The sequence below is a fragment of the Anas acuta genome, chromosome 2 (genome assembly GCF_963932015.1).
Source record: "Anas acuta chromosome 2, bAnaAcu1.1, whole genome shotgun sequence".
In the NCBI taxonomy this organism is placed as follows: Eukaryota; Metazoa; Chordata; class Aves; order Anseriformes; family Anatidae; genus Anas; species Anas acuta.
This window is the reverse complement of record NC_088980.1, coordinates 119,744,683-119,762,086: the sequence shown is the minus strand read 5'-3', so window position 1 is coordinate 119,762,086 and position 17,404 is coordinate 119,744,683. Positions and strand designations below refer to the sequence as shown.

At 35.2% G+C, this 17,404-nt stretch overlaps 1 long non-coding RNA gene across 9 annotated transcripts in view; it reads right to left on the bottom strand.

Moving 5' to 3' along the window:
- The window catches only part of LOC137851120 (uncharacterized), a 119,451-nt gene that overhangs the window by 91,162 nt on the left and 10,885 nt on the right, over positions 1 to 17,404 (bottom strand). For 6 of the 9 annotated variants that reach the window (XR_011093013.1, XR_011093010.1, XR_011093007.1 and 3 more), the window contains 3 exons: positions 12,327 to 12,502; positions 9,594 to 9,744; positions 9,407 to 9,442 (listed from right to left, as the gene is read on the bottom strand). This is a non-coding gene — a long non-coding RNA (uncharacterized lncRNA). The remainder of the gene's footprint in view (positions 1 to 9,406; positions 9,443 to 9,593; positions 9,745 to 12,326; positions 12,503 to 17,404) is intronic. The other 3 variants (XR_011093012.1, XR_011093011.1, XR_011093015.1) reach the window with 1 other exon arrangement.

The following is a 17,404-nucleotide window of genomic DNA, read 5'->3' as shown; positions in this document are numbered from 1 at the left end:
ACCATGTATACATATTTTCATTTGTTGCTGCCAAATGTGTGTATAGAAGTATCTAGGAACCCCTCACCATGTGCTTCAACTGATCTATCTAGACAGAAAATAAAAAGAGAAGCTGTACACCATATGACTCCTTAACTGATACTTTAAAATTGTTCTTCAAGTGAGTTTAAAATAGATTCAACATGAAATTGAATTTTTGCAAGTAGGTAAAATTTCATATAACTTTTTTAAGCTGTATAATTTTAATAGCTGTAGACAGTGGGCCAAAAAGAGCTTTAATGTAAAACACACTGAATTTAATGAAAAGCTTCATTGAATTTACTGGCAATTTGCCCAGTTGCCACAGGATTCAGTTTTGCACACACACTTTCCTCCCACTGCTTCTCAAAGCTGTCAGATGTACATATTATAGAGGTTTTCAGAAATCCAGGACTGGTAGTATAAGTGGATTTAGTAGTCTGATATCAAAGAGTCCAAGGAGAAAAGCCACCCTGGAATTCTGTCAGAGGAAGTAAACAACAGATTGCCATTTTCACTGTCATCTTTGTAAAAGGCCATTTCTTAGATTCTACAGATACTTTTTTTCTGAATGGCATCCCTGAAATCTAATCTGAAGCCCAAACTCCAAAGTGAAAGTGAGTTAGAAATAGATAAATGTATATTTTTTATTTCTTTTGCACTAGCACTGTCAAACTTTTTAAGCAGGTAAGAATTATGGACATCTGACGATGATCATATTGACAGAAGACACTTATTTAAAAATAAAAAATAAAAATCCTGTCTTAGTACTTAGGTAAGTAACTAAGAATATTTCCAGATCATAGCATCTCTGAATCCCAAATAAGTTGCCCATGTTTGTTCTTTACAATTTTTTCTAGCAATTGCTAGGAGGCGATAATCCTGACACGATAGTCCAGAGCCATCTCAGATTGTTTTAAACAGAAAGCAGTACGTGACTTAGCAGGAAGGCCATAATACCATGCCACAGCTATCCTTAAATTTGAAGTGTTATCTTCTTTTTTGATGCAAACATCCTCCACCACAGTGAAAAGCAAACAAAATATTGTTTCCCTGCTTCATTACTTTAGTAAGAAGGATTGACGATATGCTTAGCTGGCAGGAAAAAATAATTTATTTCACTGTCACCTTATTTGTTCACCTGCTGCAAGGTAAATAGAAGCTAAGTCACTTTTTATTTATTTAGCTTTTGCAAGACACCCATACCGACATGGCTAGCATTATCTATTATATGCAACCACTCTATTACACTGATCACAGAAAACAAAAAAGTGTGAGATCATCTAAAACCAAATTCACTCTTAACAGTTAATATTTGTAGAAAACAACATTCCACCTTTTAGATTTTTGAACATAATGCTTTGATTTTTTTCCACTCATCTTTTTTTTCCAATTTAAAATGTGTTTTGAAAATAACAGTAATTTAACATATTTCATGTTCAAAATGTACTAGGAAAGTAAACGGTCCACACGTAGGAGTTTTCAGTGTCTCGGTTTTATCTGTTATCAAAGATCAATTACTATTATTAGTAAAATCTCTTTGTCAAAACAGTACAAAAAATGTAACTGATAAATATATTTGAAAAATGCAGTTACAAGCCAATTCCCATGTTAATTTCTCAGAGAAATTTCCCACTAGGGCGTGGCTGAAAGCAGAGAAAGTGAGTAGGGATTGTACAGAGATTACTATGTATTAGCGTAAAGCATCTCTTTTCCTGTGAAGTGAAGAATGGTATAAGCTCCACACTCAAAATGAGAGTATAAATTTGACTCAACAAAGCAGCCTGTCTGTAGGAGCTTGTTCCACTCTCATTTCATAGCACAAATAAAATGCTTTTTTATCCTTCCTTTTCAAATAGAGTCAAACATTCTAAGTAAAGTAAAATCTTATAACAAGGGGACAAGCAAATAATTTATGTTTCAGGAGGCTGCCTGATAGCTAAATGAGATGTAAGGTAAGAGGGCATTATGGTAAGCAGATACATGGCCACAGAACTGAATGTAGTGAGGATTTGGCTTTTTTTTTTTTCCCCTTATTATTTATTTATTTATCTATTTATTTATTTTCTGTTTCCTCCTGTTTTCTGTTTTTGGCTTCAGCAGATGCAGGACTGATCTCTTTGTTGTCACTTTGGTAGCAATTGGCTTTGATAGTCAGCGGCCACTGCATGGGTGGACCTGTTGCCAGCCTAGTCTTCAGTGCAGCTGTGTTAGTGGGGTGTGCTTTTCCAGAAGTCTAAAACAAGAATTAAATTCATACCTTTCTTTGCCTTAATAAGAAGTTGCCACTCCTCTACAGATTACAAATATGGGCAACATTTCTCTGTCTGCCATGTGAATTCTCATATGTACCACTACTTTTCTAACAGGAAATAGAGGTAGATTACTGCTGTAGTGTTTACATATTGAAATATTTCAATAATAATTGAATACTGAATACTTTCAGTAATGCATTAATATATTGGAAGCTTTGTCCTTTTTCTTACTTTCAAACTGGTCGGAATTTTGTTTCTAATGATATCTTCTGAAATATGCAAAAATTTTCTCAAAACTTGAGCATCTTTTATTCCCCTTGAATACTTGGGTCCCTGTGCTAGAGCTAGTCTGTAGGTCCATCTCCCAAATGGTCGTTTATGCATATGTGTAAACAGAGTGGAGTACATTCAGATGGGGAAACTGAAACTATCAAGAGGGAAAATTCAGGTTCAAGACTGTCATGTAAAGCAGGCAGGGGAGCAAACTGACCTTTGTGCTCTCTTACTGACCACTGGCCAGTTGGGTGTTCTAAGGTTTATTCATTTTTAAGCAGAAAATCCTTCTTGAAACTGAAAAGGTTTTGTTGAAATTGATACATTTCTGGGAAAAGAAAAAAATTAAAAATAAAAAAAAAAAAAACATACACACTTCTGATTTCAACCAATCAGTATTTTCACTGAGAGATTCTGACACAGTTCTTATGGTAAATAGATATTTTAAAAGTTTTGTTATGATTCAGTAGCACTATATTTATGTAGAGTACATTGTGTTGTGTTTACTTAAACTCAGAAGATATAACAGTAATATATGGAACACATGTACAGTAGGAAGATTTTGTGTACATATTTGACATTAACCTGCTATGCTATATATTTATGGAACACCAATGAAAAAATATAAAAGATCATAACACTTGACTCTTGATGACATTATACTAATACATCATATTTTTATATTTTATGAATACTTCTTGTTTCCACTGTAACTAATCTTCACCTCCCAGCATTTTTTTCAAGTCTGTCATACACTCATTATGTGAATAGCAGATACATAATTTTCCTCACAATTCTGGAACCACAAATGCAAGATATGTTCTAAAGAAAACTCCACATCATACTAGGCCATACTTATGTGTACAGTGTGGCTAGATTTCAGCATCCTCAGCTTCTACTAGTCACATGCACTTGATTTCTGACCTTTCTTATTTAGAAGTACCTGACCAGGAGCCATGACTTTGATCTCCACTTTCAAGCTAAACTGATAATGTAGAGCTGTCTCTGTCTCCAAAGTTTCTGTTAGATAAGTACTTAAGCTTGTTCTCAACATTTTTCTTAGGCTCCTAAAACACAATGGGTTTTAATATACCACAGTTTTGGACTTGCTGTGCTTTCAGCTCTTTGGGGCCAATAGCAGAGTACAAAAGTAGAGAAATTAAAGAGCTAGACTAACATATTCTGGCAGGAGGTCTTTGCACAAGACACCAGGGACTTAAACTGAGAATTCAGTGTTTTCCTCACACTCATGACTTTTATCCTTGTCAGCAGCTGAGGATCTGACTATCAGTCTCCAGAGTGGTTCACTAAATGGTCTTGGAGAACATTTATAGCCAGACACCAATGAGCTAATAACAGCTGGGATAATAACATCTGGGAACCTACATTTTATCTTGGGATTGAAATAAGTGATAGTCACCTGCTGTTGTGTCATAAATTTCACTATATTGAGATGGCCCATCCAGTAATCTGAGCAGAATTCAACTTTAGAAACCAATACCACTGAACTGAAATTTATTTTCTCTGTTCAATGCATGCTGCTATTACCAAGTAATTCCCTATAGACTCATCCACACATCTTGCATTAATGTAAGTTCTAGGCCTCTTTGGTCATCTTATTTTTCCACATTTTCCTCATCTCCAGCATCTGGTTGGCCTGCAAGTGAAAGCCTGGGCAAAAAGCTACTATCCCCTAACAGTTTTTAAACTTATGAAATATTTTAATATAAAAGATAGCTTCAACTTTGATCATACATTTGGATTTTCTGCCTTTTGTTTGTGTTTATGATGCTTACAGCTTCTTTTTGAGTATTTCAGTTGATTTTTGCCACCATAGTTTATGACGTTCAGAGCTGATAAAACTCTGGAGAAAAGGCTTACATAATTATGACTGTTTCTTCACAGTTTGGTGAAGAAAGCATAAAATTTTCTCACTTTTTAGATCTTGTTTTTCTGTTTCACCACTTCAATAGAGAAAATTTCTTGCTGTGACACACTTGATCTTCAAGATTTTGGAAGAGATTAGAAGAACTCATGGGGGTTAGAGCTACCGGAAGTTACTCCTGAAGGTATGTGAGCATACCAAGTGAAAGACCAAACTGTACTTCTACTGCTTGCTGTAATCTACATGTACTCCCACAACCCTGCATGGGTCATTTTCAGAGATAAAAGGAAGTGTGACCCAGTATAGTAATTCTTACTAACTATATTTAATCTCCAGAAATTTCTTTTCTGCATTTTGAAATTAACCAGCATACTTTCTGTCTTACTAATTAGGCCAACATTTCTAAAAGGCATCAGTTTGCTTCATTTTCAGCTTTACGTGTGGAGAATTATCTAATGTAACCACTGCAGTACATTTAGCTGCCTGTTCCCTATCATTTCTTTCAAGTTATTTTGATAAATGTATGTACTGATGTTTGATAATCACAGAACGTGATTTTAGAGAACATCTTCGAGATACAGATCAAGTGTTTTCACATATACTACAATTACAGAGAAAAACACTGTATGAAATTAATTCTCATTCTAGAGAATACAGCCCTCCAGGGACTATGGACTACAAAAGTGTAATGTTACGCAGAAATGCAAGTCATGAGCCCGACTTGTACCTGCCCCACTGTAGCAGACCACATCCTTTTAACTTGTGCAATACTTCATGGATTTTTCATTTACTAACAACAGCCAGCAACAGTGATTTCCATGCATTTCTATTTTTCTCCTCTAAATTTAAGGCAATTTTAAAACTGTACTGCTGCTGTCTTCCAGGTTCAGTAAGCCTAAGGGAAAATGATAATCTCATTGAAAAAGTAAATAAATAAATAGAAAGACGCAATGTACTTTTCCACAGCATACAGTCATTCCTAAGTCTTTTCTACTCATCTTCCCCCTTCAAGTTAGTCTTGCATTAGACTTGCTAAATTCACTGGAGACCAGATTTTACTCAAATGTCTTTAAAGCATCTGTGTTTTCTCTCCTTTAGTAAAAAATCAGGTTTGTCACTAACTTTTTTGTCATGGGTCCATTATTTTTAAAATCTATCAGTTTACTTCATATATCATGTTAATATGACATAAGCATATTCATATTTCAATAATTATTAATATTATTTTACCATCCCTATTAATCATTCTTTTTAACTTGTCATTCAAATCTACTATAATGGAATATGTGAACTTAGTGACTAAGAATGAAGCATTATGACATGGTGTAGTCACTTATTTGTCTAGATAAAAAGGAATTGGAGGATATCTTGCATGTCTCTCCCATTTCATTTGAGATAATGATGTTTGTTTATTTTTTAGCATAGGACCTTAAACTCCTTAGATGTCTGCGGATCCATTACTTTTGGAAACATTACCTAAGCAGTGTATGAAATCATGTATTCATTTTTTACAGACACACGAGTGAGGGCAAAAATTGAAAGCAAACCTAACCCTACTCAACAGTCAAATTTATCAGCGGAGTTTCCATCCTAAATACCAAAAATACCATGTTAAATATAGACACTGAAATATGGAAATATGTTGAAGATGCATATTATATTTGAAGTATTTAATTAATAACCTTGCCTGACATCCAGTACAGTCTTTAGAAAAGCTGTTTTGGACTTTACTCCATTGATTTTAATGGAAACCAAAGGCCTATTCTATAAAATATATATAGAAGGACATATACCACAATGCAAGTGATTTGGCATACATCCATAAGTCTTGAAAGGAAGAGGCACTTAGAAGTGTGAATGTGAATTGCTTTGCAATCTGCAGTGTGGTAATATAGCTGTCAACCATATTTCATGTTGTGCAGGACTATGGATAGAAAGCATCTCTGGAAAGACATGCAGAGACTAGCAGAGACTGAATGTTTGACATCCAAATACCCACTCTGCTCCCCCTCCCCTTCCCCCCCCCCCCCCCCAGTTTATTTATTTTTTTTTATCATATAGAGATAAAAAAAAATAAAGACTACCTTTCATAGAGTATGTTAAGCTTACCTAAAATATGGAGGAAAAAGTTTTTCTTCTATAGAGTTTGCATGCAATATTAAATATACAGAAAAGGAGCGAGATGGGGGGAGGGATGGAGAGTAGAGGCGGAGAGAGACAGAGAGAGGAAGAGAGGGATGAAAGGGGTGGGGAGGGAGAAGGAGAGAGAAAGAGGGAAGGAGAGGGTGGGAGAGAGAGAGAACTCATTCAGCTTTCACTCAGCCAGAAATGAGAAAGTTAGTGGTTTTGGTTTGGAGGGTCTGTGAATCCTTACACAGTTTCAATTCCTTCTGAGTTTGCACCTTTGAGTTTTACTTTAGGTTATGGGGTAAATAAAATGACACTCAGAACAATACCCATCAAGTTACCAAGATGCTCCTTTCTTCAAGATGAAATCATGAAAAACCACAAAGTCTTGGCAGCATTTCTACCTGAATTATGTGTTTTCTAACATTCACTGGCTATTTAACTTCACTGAAAAGTTTACAAATTTCAGCAAACTTCATCTGAGTTCTAGTTTTGTAGCAGATCACAAAGACATGAAAGTCACTAACTGCTTCTTCTTTCACTATGAAAGTTTCTCTGTCATTTATATGTGGCCACCCAGAAAAAAAAACAATACTGGCTGAATTCATGCATTGGAGTCACCTGGGATCCAAAAAAGATGAATTTTACTTCCACAGCAGAAAAACATGATTTATATTAAAGTATATTTTCTTGCTCAATTGGGTATCTCACTTTCAACTACTCTGATTTGCTATGTCTTGTGAGCAAGACACCACATTTTGCTATGGTGCAGTTTTTTCCTATTCTGTAATATCAGGATAATGTTTACTCAGCTTTGTAAAGGTGCTTAGACAATTTAGGATGAATGACTTAAAACCAATTATTCCTATTACGTTGTAACAAATTTGTGAGCCATATATAGAAAAAAAAATGTATAGCATTCACAAATTAGGCATTTTTAAATGAATCAGGTTTTAAACATTCAGATTAAAACAAGGCGAGGGTCTGAATTATATACCTAGTAACACTGCATTCAAAACAATGTTGCTGCTCACTTGGAATTAATCCTTAAAAGTAATCACCTTTAGAATTTTATAATCAGTTAAAATCAGTCCTATTGCAGGTGCAATCCAAAGACCTTTTCTCAAGAAATCATTAAGAAGACATCCCTGCATGCTTGGTCTGCTGTAGCCTCACTACATGCAGTATATTTCACTGCAGTTTAATATCTCCTGCTTTTCAGAAGATGACCAAAATTTAACAACAACAACAACAAAGTTTAAAATGGTAAAGAAGAAAACCATGTGTTTAATAACAGATAAAACTAGGGTCAGTGTCTGATGCACTGGCGTTTTCCCAGGCACAAGACATGTTTTCCCCAGGGGTCATTGGGTCCAGGCAGGCTGCATTCTTTCTGCCAGGCACTTTGTAATGTGCAATGAACAGTGTCATTTATTTTCATTTCCTCATACTTAATTGCATGCTTCTTGCTTCCAATATTAAGCCAGGAGGCAGGTGGTAGAAGCAGTAAACTAAAGTACTCCTAGCTGTCGGAGTTACAGACCATGCTACTCTCCTCTTGAAACAACCCAATTGTTTACAATTCAGCAGAAACTGCTGAACTGGAAAAATGCTTGCTTCCATAGCACATTCAATAGAGATTTTCCTTTTATTCTAAAAATAATAATAATAATAACAATAATAATACTCTGATACTCTGGTACTCTATGCATATCAGACACAAAGTAGTTACACTTATCAACATTTTATCACATTAATAGGAAGCAATACATTAAGCTATTTAAAAACTCAATGATCATGACCAAATGTAGGAATAAGATGTTTATTAACTATGTAACATTCAAGTTTATCACATTTGGAATTATATGAATTATTTAATTTATTGTGGAAGTTAACTTTTATTTAGTTTTCACCAATGATAAATAAAATAAAACTTTATTAAAGACCCCTTAAATAGAGAACTTAATTTCATCTTCATGGTGCACTCAAGCTGACTAGATAATTACTTCTGTCGTATTTTGATGACTTCTATAGACTAATCAGGAATTTACTGGTATATTTAGATATAATGCAAAGTTCTCATGGATTGCACTTTACAATGCATAAGTTTTTTGTTTTGTTTCTGTTTTGTTTTGTTTTTTAATAGTAACATTGCTGTGCTACAGATCTGAGTTATTGCTGAAACAGATGGAAATCGTACCATATAGACACAGTTAAAAGAGAATGACAAAGGGGAAAAAAATAAGTAACAGTTAATATATTCATGATCACTTCAAAAATGTAGGTTCTCACTCCAGTGATTCTAACTCCACCCAAGTGTTTGTGAATAAAAGGTGATGTTTATTCCTGCTGCAACTATCTGACAAAGATAAATAATAAAAAACAGGCTTTCTAAGAATATTATTTGCTTATTTGTATAATAGCACATAGTATCACATCTAACAAAAATGTCACTGTACCAAAACATGCTCTTCATTTTATCTTGTTTGCAATGTACAGTTCCAATATGTCCATTAATAACTGCAATAGTATACAACGTCCTTTGTATCAAGAACTTTGTATCAAGCTGTTCACGTTCTGTAATACCCTACTTAAGGATTACTCGTGCTGTTATTTTTTGGTAAAGTTGCACACTTCAGCTGCAGGATGCATGAAAGTTCAGGCTGAATCCTACAAGTTACTCTATTTGTAAACCTTTTCTTCTTGTTTGTACACCTTCTTGAAGGCAGTGGGGCTCTGAGCAAACGATCACTTTTTTCCTTGTAAAATAAAATGGAATTATGGTGAAATGAGACATCCCATTAGTAACCTAAGAGACATCCCAGCAATAACTTAAGAACAAGCTTACCTTATTTTACAAAAATCCAGTCCAAATGTCTTGTGTCTAAAGAAAGAACATACATGTAGTTAAAGAAAAATACATACATACATACATATATATATATATATATATAAAAGCAACTGGGTAAAAGTGAAGTTGTAAACACTACTTTTCCCATTTCCAGATCAACTTCAGCTGTTGAGGGATTCCTTACCTGAATTCAAATCTCTATTCTTGTACATGGTGGTCTCCCACACTTTTCTCATTGCTGAATTTGTTTATTGTCATGCATTGTCATACTATTTTTCTCCTTAAAATCCTATGTGCATCCAGAGAATCCTAATTGAACTAAATGTACAATTGCCCTAAGAAGGTAATGGAAAAAGGTTAAAATTTGGAAAACTACTTAACTGTCTAAATCATCAAAGTTTGATTTTCATGTATAACTTAGTTTTTAATATATTAAATTCCACTTGTTTTTAGTAAAACTCAGGTTTCCAGACCTAGTCTCCAAAGGTACTCAGGAACCTCAGTAGATTTCAAAGTATTCACATAGTCTCATTAAAATAAGTGGAAATTACACATCTTTTAGCAATCCCAGTAGGTACTTTTCTCCATCCTTCAGTATTATAATCTCTTAATAAATGTGTTTTTCAAGGCCAGAGTTTTAATCCCATTAGAATACCAGGTTCTTAAGTGACAATCCAATTTGTTCTGTCTACCCTTACAATCAGTGGGGAGGGACTGAGACAACCAGAGGTGGTGGGATCAGCCTAGAATTTGGTTTTGCACACCACTTTCCATATTCAAATGGAGGAAATTAGAGTAAATGACTCCTTTTTTCACCTCAGCTATGTCCTTAAAATTAGGTGAGCTGCATCAGAGCTTAAAGACAAAAATAGTTTCTTTTAGATGTCTTTTTAAAAGAAATTTAATGCCTTTTCTCCATCACTCTGTCCAGTGTTTTTTGCTTTAGCTCCCAACCTTCCTCTCGTGATCTATTATTTTAGAACAGATTACACAGACTTCCTGAAGAACTAAGAATCCCAAATGAATGTAGGGAAGTCTTTTAAATTCTGAAGAAGGAAGGATTTCAGATGTGCCTCTGCCCTCTGGATTCCCTACTGCTAAGTTCTGTGTAACACTACTTTTGAAACATTTTGAGTTAGCAAAGTCCACACACATACTGAAAAATGAGCATAAAGAACAGCTTCAGTCATTCCCCACTGCAGTAATGTACTGTATAATCACTTTTTGGATTAATGTAACAGAATTTCTTTTTGGGGTGAGCCCAATTATTGGCATCCAACTTAGATACTAGTTTCTTAACAATTCCTGGGGAGATCTAGAAATGGTGCATGGAAAGTCAGTGGACTTCTGAAAAATAAGAAAGGGTTTATGCAAAGTTCTTTAGCCTCTACAGTTAAGTCACATTAGCTTAAACAGAGAGAGATAGCTACCTTTTCCCAGGAACCACAACATAAAGTCTACTTTAAGCACTTTTTTCATGAAGAAAAAAGGAATGAGACTTTCCTCATTCATTTTTCCCTCCCTAAGATAATCAGATGCAGAAGTATTTTATTGCTCCTGACCTGCCAGAATTCCCCCTAGGAGATAAAGAGAAAGCATGATGGTACCAATGTAGCTAACAACCTACAAGCAGAAAGAACCCAGAATTCATCACCTGATTAAACAAACAAGAAGTTATGTACATATATGCTAAAAACAACAACAACAAAACATCATCAACAAAAATCTAACTGAGCCCAAATGACAACTAAGCCTCCATCTTGGCAGAAGATGTAACACCTTGTTACTAAGCTGTTAGCAGTCTCTTATCCCTGGATACCCAGGAAACCATCAGTTGGGATACTCCAGAATGTGAGTGCTAGAGGGCAAGATCTACACATGTATACTTGATAGATCAGTAAAGGCTACTGGTTTATGTTATATAGGTTAATTACACAAAAGTATATCTATTTTTATAAATTCCAGTGGTGCTTGAATGGCCTAAGAGACCATGCTAGTCTGTATGATTAAGAGTGCACGTCTCGTCCAAAAGAGACATATCTCCAGTCTGCAGACAGGATGAAGCTGCTCCTAGCCTTATCCTGTAGTTGATTCGGGGTACTATGAAATAAGGCAAGATAGATATTTTCAGTATTAAGCATATAAGTCTGTCTGTAGAGTGTAGTTGGATGTGCTTTTGAAAATTAACGGCCTTTCCCCATTGGTCTCCGCTATTCATATTTTTAAACTCCACCAAAAGTGTTGATTTTTGCAGACTCAAGACCAAAGTCCTCAACTGGAAAAATAATACAATTTAGAAAAATGTTGATCCCCCCAAAGATATTTTTACTGGACTTCACCCAATGTGCTAAACAGAGATCCCTACAGCATTAGCAAAGACAGACTGGCGTGCCTGAAACAGATTGCTATGGGCTAATAAAACAATAATACCTTCTTCATAGCAAAATCCACTCCCTTTTTCCTTCATGGACTCCCTTATTCCATGGTTTTTGACTTCCATTGTGATATTGCATTATGGACACATTCAGAGGTGGTAGAGGATTGGCTGGAACTATAAGTATCTCAAGCATAAAAAGAGACATCTAATATTTATATACTGAAATACCTTCTATGTTGCCATTTGAAGCACATTCAGTGCATAATCTTGCAGATCACTCATTCACAGGTCATGTCTCTATATCCGTAAATTCCCAAACTGCAGTGTTTGTTTTTCATCTATCCAGATGAATACCCTAAAAAATATCACTTACCCTTTGACATGATAAATGACTCTGTGGGGATTTTATTGCTGAGATGCAATACTCTGGAGAGTCATGCAATCGTGCAATCCAATTAGTGTTTTAGATAGTACAACATCATTCAGTGAATGAATGGGTACAGCTACTTTACAAATAAGATTGTCAGGACTCTTCCCTACCTTTTTCCTCTTCCTTAGATGGTGTCTACCGACATGGATGTGCATACATACACAGAAAATACACCAATCCTGGATTTCTCCTTAGAGAGACCATTGTTTTTGTTGAATTACATTTATAAAGACTTTCCAAATTATAGACGAGGTCATTACATGGAGTATGCATTGATGAGTACATGCTGAAAATGAAGAGCAAAATATTTGTTATCCATTTCAGTTCCTATACTCCGTTTCAATTTCATTTTTACAAAGCCATTTGAAAGCAGTGGAGAATCAAGTTTCAATTCTTTTTTATTTATTTATTTTTTTTTCACATACAAATTATAAAATGCATACCCTTATTCTTTTGGTAATACAATTTAATCTACCTCAGAAGATGTGGGTTTTTTTTTCTGCTTTTTTTTTTTTCTATACAGTTGTTCACAGCTGAAATTTCTCAGTCATAAAGAAAACACATTTGCTACATTCCAAATGTCTACATAGGTGCACATTTGGGAGATTTCCTTTTATTTAAAGTCACAAGGAAAAATATTGGCAAAATCTGTCATTCTTGAGCGAGTTCTCAATAAAAGTTAAGTAGAAAAAAAAATCCAGGTACCTATTCTATTGAGCCCTAATTTGAGTAAGTCTAGTGTAATTCTGATATCTAATTTAACTATCATTGCTGCACAGGGTTTTCCCTATTCCTCCATATGGAAGCTTGTAAGAGTTTCAGGCAGCTTCATAACAGGGGTGGATGTTTTAAGTTATCCTTAAATTTCTTACTCTTGACCCCCAGTAAATGGACTACAAATTAGATAAAGCAACTAGTCTTGCCAAAATATGATGCAGAACTCTGCTTTTCAAGCTCTTCACCCATAAAAACTGAGTATGACTTCCTTGAGTTGCATTATCAGACCCACATGTTTTATAAACTGCAAAATGGAAGTCTATTGTGTTTGGGGTACTTCATTCGTCGATTTGCTCATTCTTTCATGTCTAACAGAAAAAATAGGCCATTGCCTCCTCAATCAGGATTACCAATTCAAAAATAATTATATTGTAGCAAAGGCACAAAATTCTGATGCAACTTCCAAAAAGTTATCATGAAGTTCTCAATTTTCTTTTTACTTCGTTCTCCCTAAAACCTTTTTCAGTATTGCAAACTCATTTACTGGCAAAATATGACTGAATGGAAGCAAGCACTTATAGTTTATCGGTACCTTTGCAGCTAAGTTATATTGAGGGAAATTGTGTTTATTGAAAAATGTATATTGAACAAAATTTGGCTAAAGTATTTTTCTGTAATCTTTGAGGTTACATAACTACAGGAGATAACATCAGTAAATGAAGGATATAATTGGCTAATTAAAACAATTTCCATTCCCATTTAGGCCTCTACTCTAAAAAGGATTTAGAGGGATTCCTGCTCTGTAATGTGCCTATGTACTCCTTTGGGCATATGCCCAATGAAATGTTTAAGGATGTACTCAGACATGTGTTTCAATGCAATGATCTGCTGAAAACAGACTTTAGCCTAGAAGAACATGTAGGGAAAAGTATCCACCATCCTTTTGGTGAAGAATCAGAAAAGAAGGCTTTTGAATTAAAAAAGAAAGGTAGATGCTCATGCCAGCCAGAAGGAAAAGCAGAAAATGCTTTCAGAGTCTGACATAATCTACTTTTTCTATCACCAGGTCCAAAGCAGTAAGAAAAAAAGTAAGGTTTATTCATGGGATCAAACACAGGAATTCACTTTCAGCATTTGCTACACAGTCTTCTTCAGAGCTCCTTTAAATCAATAGTTAAAATCTGCTTTATGAGCTAGGAGGACAGGAAAAGCTGTCATTACACTAGTTTGTATCACATCTAACCTCTACATAAAACATTTTTTCATATTCACTTAGTTACTTAGAAGACATAGTCTAGTTAGTAAACTCATGATGTAGTTTAGATTATTTGTTCATTGTTTTCCTTTTTTTTTTTTTTCACTACCACAACACCATAGCAACCTAAACACCAAATATTTGTTTTCTTTCTCCAACACTGCAAGTTATTTTATGAAAATCTTTATTCAAATTGGGCAATGCATTGACTCATTCTGTTTGTCTCCCTTGTATTTATCTCTAAGGCATCTATCACCATGGTGCCTAAATGCTGCGGTATCTTAGTGTTTGCCAGCTCTGTGCATCTTGAGAGTGGTATCATGATTTTTGCCCACTTTTACGTAGCTTCTTTATACACACTGCAAGGAAGTATTATGTAAGACAGTCAAGGATTAAAAGCAAATGTTTTCTATACTAATACACAAAAATCAGTAGCAAAACTGAAAATCCCTGCTGTTTTCTTTAGTCTTTGTTTATTCTGAAAAATAGCTTCTACTGGTAGAATACACTTTGTTGGTGAAGGCATCTTGATCTCAACCCCTCTGAACTCTACTTAAAAACATTTGCATTCTACTTCCTAACCAGGTTGGATTACCACCTGCCCACACAACACCAAGCTCTCCTTATGCCTTTTTTTTTTTTTTTTTTAGTACCTAATTCAGTTTACTTCCTTTCTTAAGACTCATTCAGATTACATCTTCCCCCAAAACATACTCATGACACTTCCAAACCAATGACTTCCCACAAATGACCTGTGCTGTCATGAGAACAGTGTTGTGTAAGCAAGCCTGCAGAGCTTCCAAGCTGCTGCAGACTAGACTAGGAAGTAGTAACAGTGACAGTTGTAAAATACACCTGCTGCTGATGGTAAGACTTTTTTTTTCCCTCCTTCTTTAATAACAGTTGAATGGAAAACACAGGAAGCTGTAAGTAAACTTTATACTTGAAAATACTAACTTGGCCCAAAACATTGTGACGGTGTATCTGGCTCACCTTCAAATTGAATGATTTTTCTCCCCAAATATTAAATGGAAAAAGTATTACAAGAAAGAAGTGAAATGGAAAATTGCTAAAGCTCAAGAACATAGCACACAGAAAGGCAGTATTTTTTTTTCTAACAGCTCTGAGAAGATATGAGAAAGGGAGAAGGGGTGTGGAGGAGGGGGAGAGGGAGGGAGAGTCAAGACAAGGGTACATGAAGCAGACTGAAAACAGAATGTGAAATAATTGATATTGTTATGGAAAGACTGAAAAAAAAATTAAGTAGGGGCAAAATCTACAGAGGCACTTTCAATACCATAAATATCATCCTGCAGAGTAGATTTTCCATAAAACTCTTAAATGTAATTGGCCTTGTCATCATTTAGAAAGCTGGATTTTTTCCTAGTTCATCTTGCCATGGGCCAGACAGCTTCACCTTTTTTTCCCCATAGCAAGATAAACCCTATGGGGCTTAACTTACTTACAATGCTACACTCCAGTTAAAATATAACTCTTACCCAGTGTTTCCATTGAAAATCTGTTTCTAGCCCATTGATAAAACAGGATTATTATTGGAAGGTAAATACCCTCCAAATATAGAAAAATGGGAAAATGTCACACTTTGCAGCTGTTACTGAGGATGGTAACAGAGTTCGACAGCTGTCATTTGGGGAAGTGAAAGTGCTTAATATATTACATGAATAAAGCATATTTTGCCTTTCTTAATGGAACACATATAGTAAAACACTTCCCTAAATTCAGTATTCAGACTCTTCATTGATCAACATCATTTAAAGTTGTATCAACAATAAAATGCAACACATTTTTAGTACATCCAAAGTTATATAAAACAGAGGATTTCTATGTATATAGCACCTTACATCTTCAGAGTTTGAAAATAGCAACATCTCCATTCTCATCATCCCATTTCACTAATACAAACAACAAGACTCCTGAGACCGGATATATGTAGAAGAACAAGATAATTTAGACTTTTCAAAGTTCAGCAAACATTAGAGAGATCTAAAATTTCCGCTTACTATATAGGAAATTTTGCCTAGATAAAAATTAGTTCCTTGTGAATTTCCCCTCTGTGGGGGTGGACACAGACATGAAATCTCTTCCCTTGAAGGAATTAAATAAGCATCACCATTTCTTTTCAGGATTACAAAATTGTTCACTGACTTTTTCATCCACTGTTTACAATCCTTGTCTCTCAAAACACTGAATAACAACATGTATCAGCTTGAAAGGACCTAGCCATATCTGTCCATCCCATAACTGACCTTTTTTTTTTTTCTATATTTTAAAAGACTCATCAAAAAATTGGTACTTGTATTCCAGTATGGTCCGTTGTAATGAGCTAGTTTAAAATGCCATGCCATATAGATTAATATGGCTGTATGTTATATTTCAATACACATGTGAAATTGTTTATTTTGACATACTTCTTGCAGCTGACCTAGAGAAGTTCAGGATTGCTAGTATGGCCAGTTGCTATGACAGCTTAACCCTTTTGTACTGATAAAACTGTGACTGGTGTTAAATTCCTGGTCAAATTAAAAGAAGTCTATCCCCCTATATTTGAACCCTTGTCAAATTGTTTTTCATAGCCATATAACAAGTCTTTACTCCTTATGTTACTGGGGCAGCTAAAGATCCACTTTTCATTCCCAGTGTTAAAGGAATTTTCATCCTTTTAGTTCTCATGGGAAATTGTGTTAAAATTCAAGAACCTGACCTTAGGTTGCATTGAATATTCCCATTGACTTTAGGCCATAAAAAAGGAAAACTGAGGAGAAGAGTTATATTCTGTCAGAAAGAATATGGCTCCAAACACTGGAATCATCCTGACAGCTCTATTTCAGAAGTTAGCCAAGGAGAAAAAAGGGGCCAGGCATCTTGAAAATTACACACAGATAGCTCACACACATGTATACACACACAAACCATGGAGGAGAATAGAGGATAGAACCTGGAACTAAACCCTGCCAATTTATCAAGCGGCAGATGAATTATCCCCAAGAGTTTCATAGAAGCATCAGCCACCCCATTTTAAGGTGAAATTTTATTTCAATCTCAGCTGCAGCATAATCTAGGATCCATCTGTTTCCTCCATTCCCCCTCCCTTCTCCGCACAGTCCCCCTGCTCCCTTCCCAACTCACATACTGATATAATTCAGTGGAATCACTCCACCTCTAGTACCACAGGTTTCATAGGCCCTACTGGCTAGG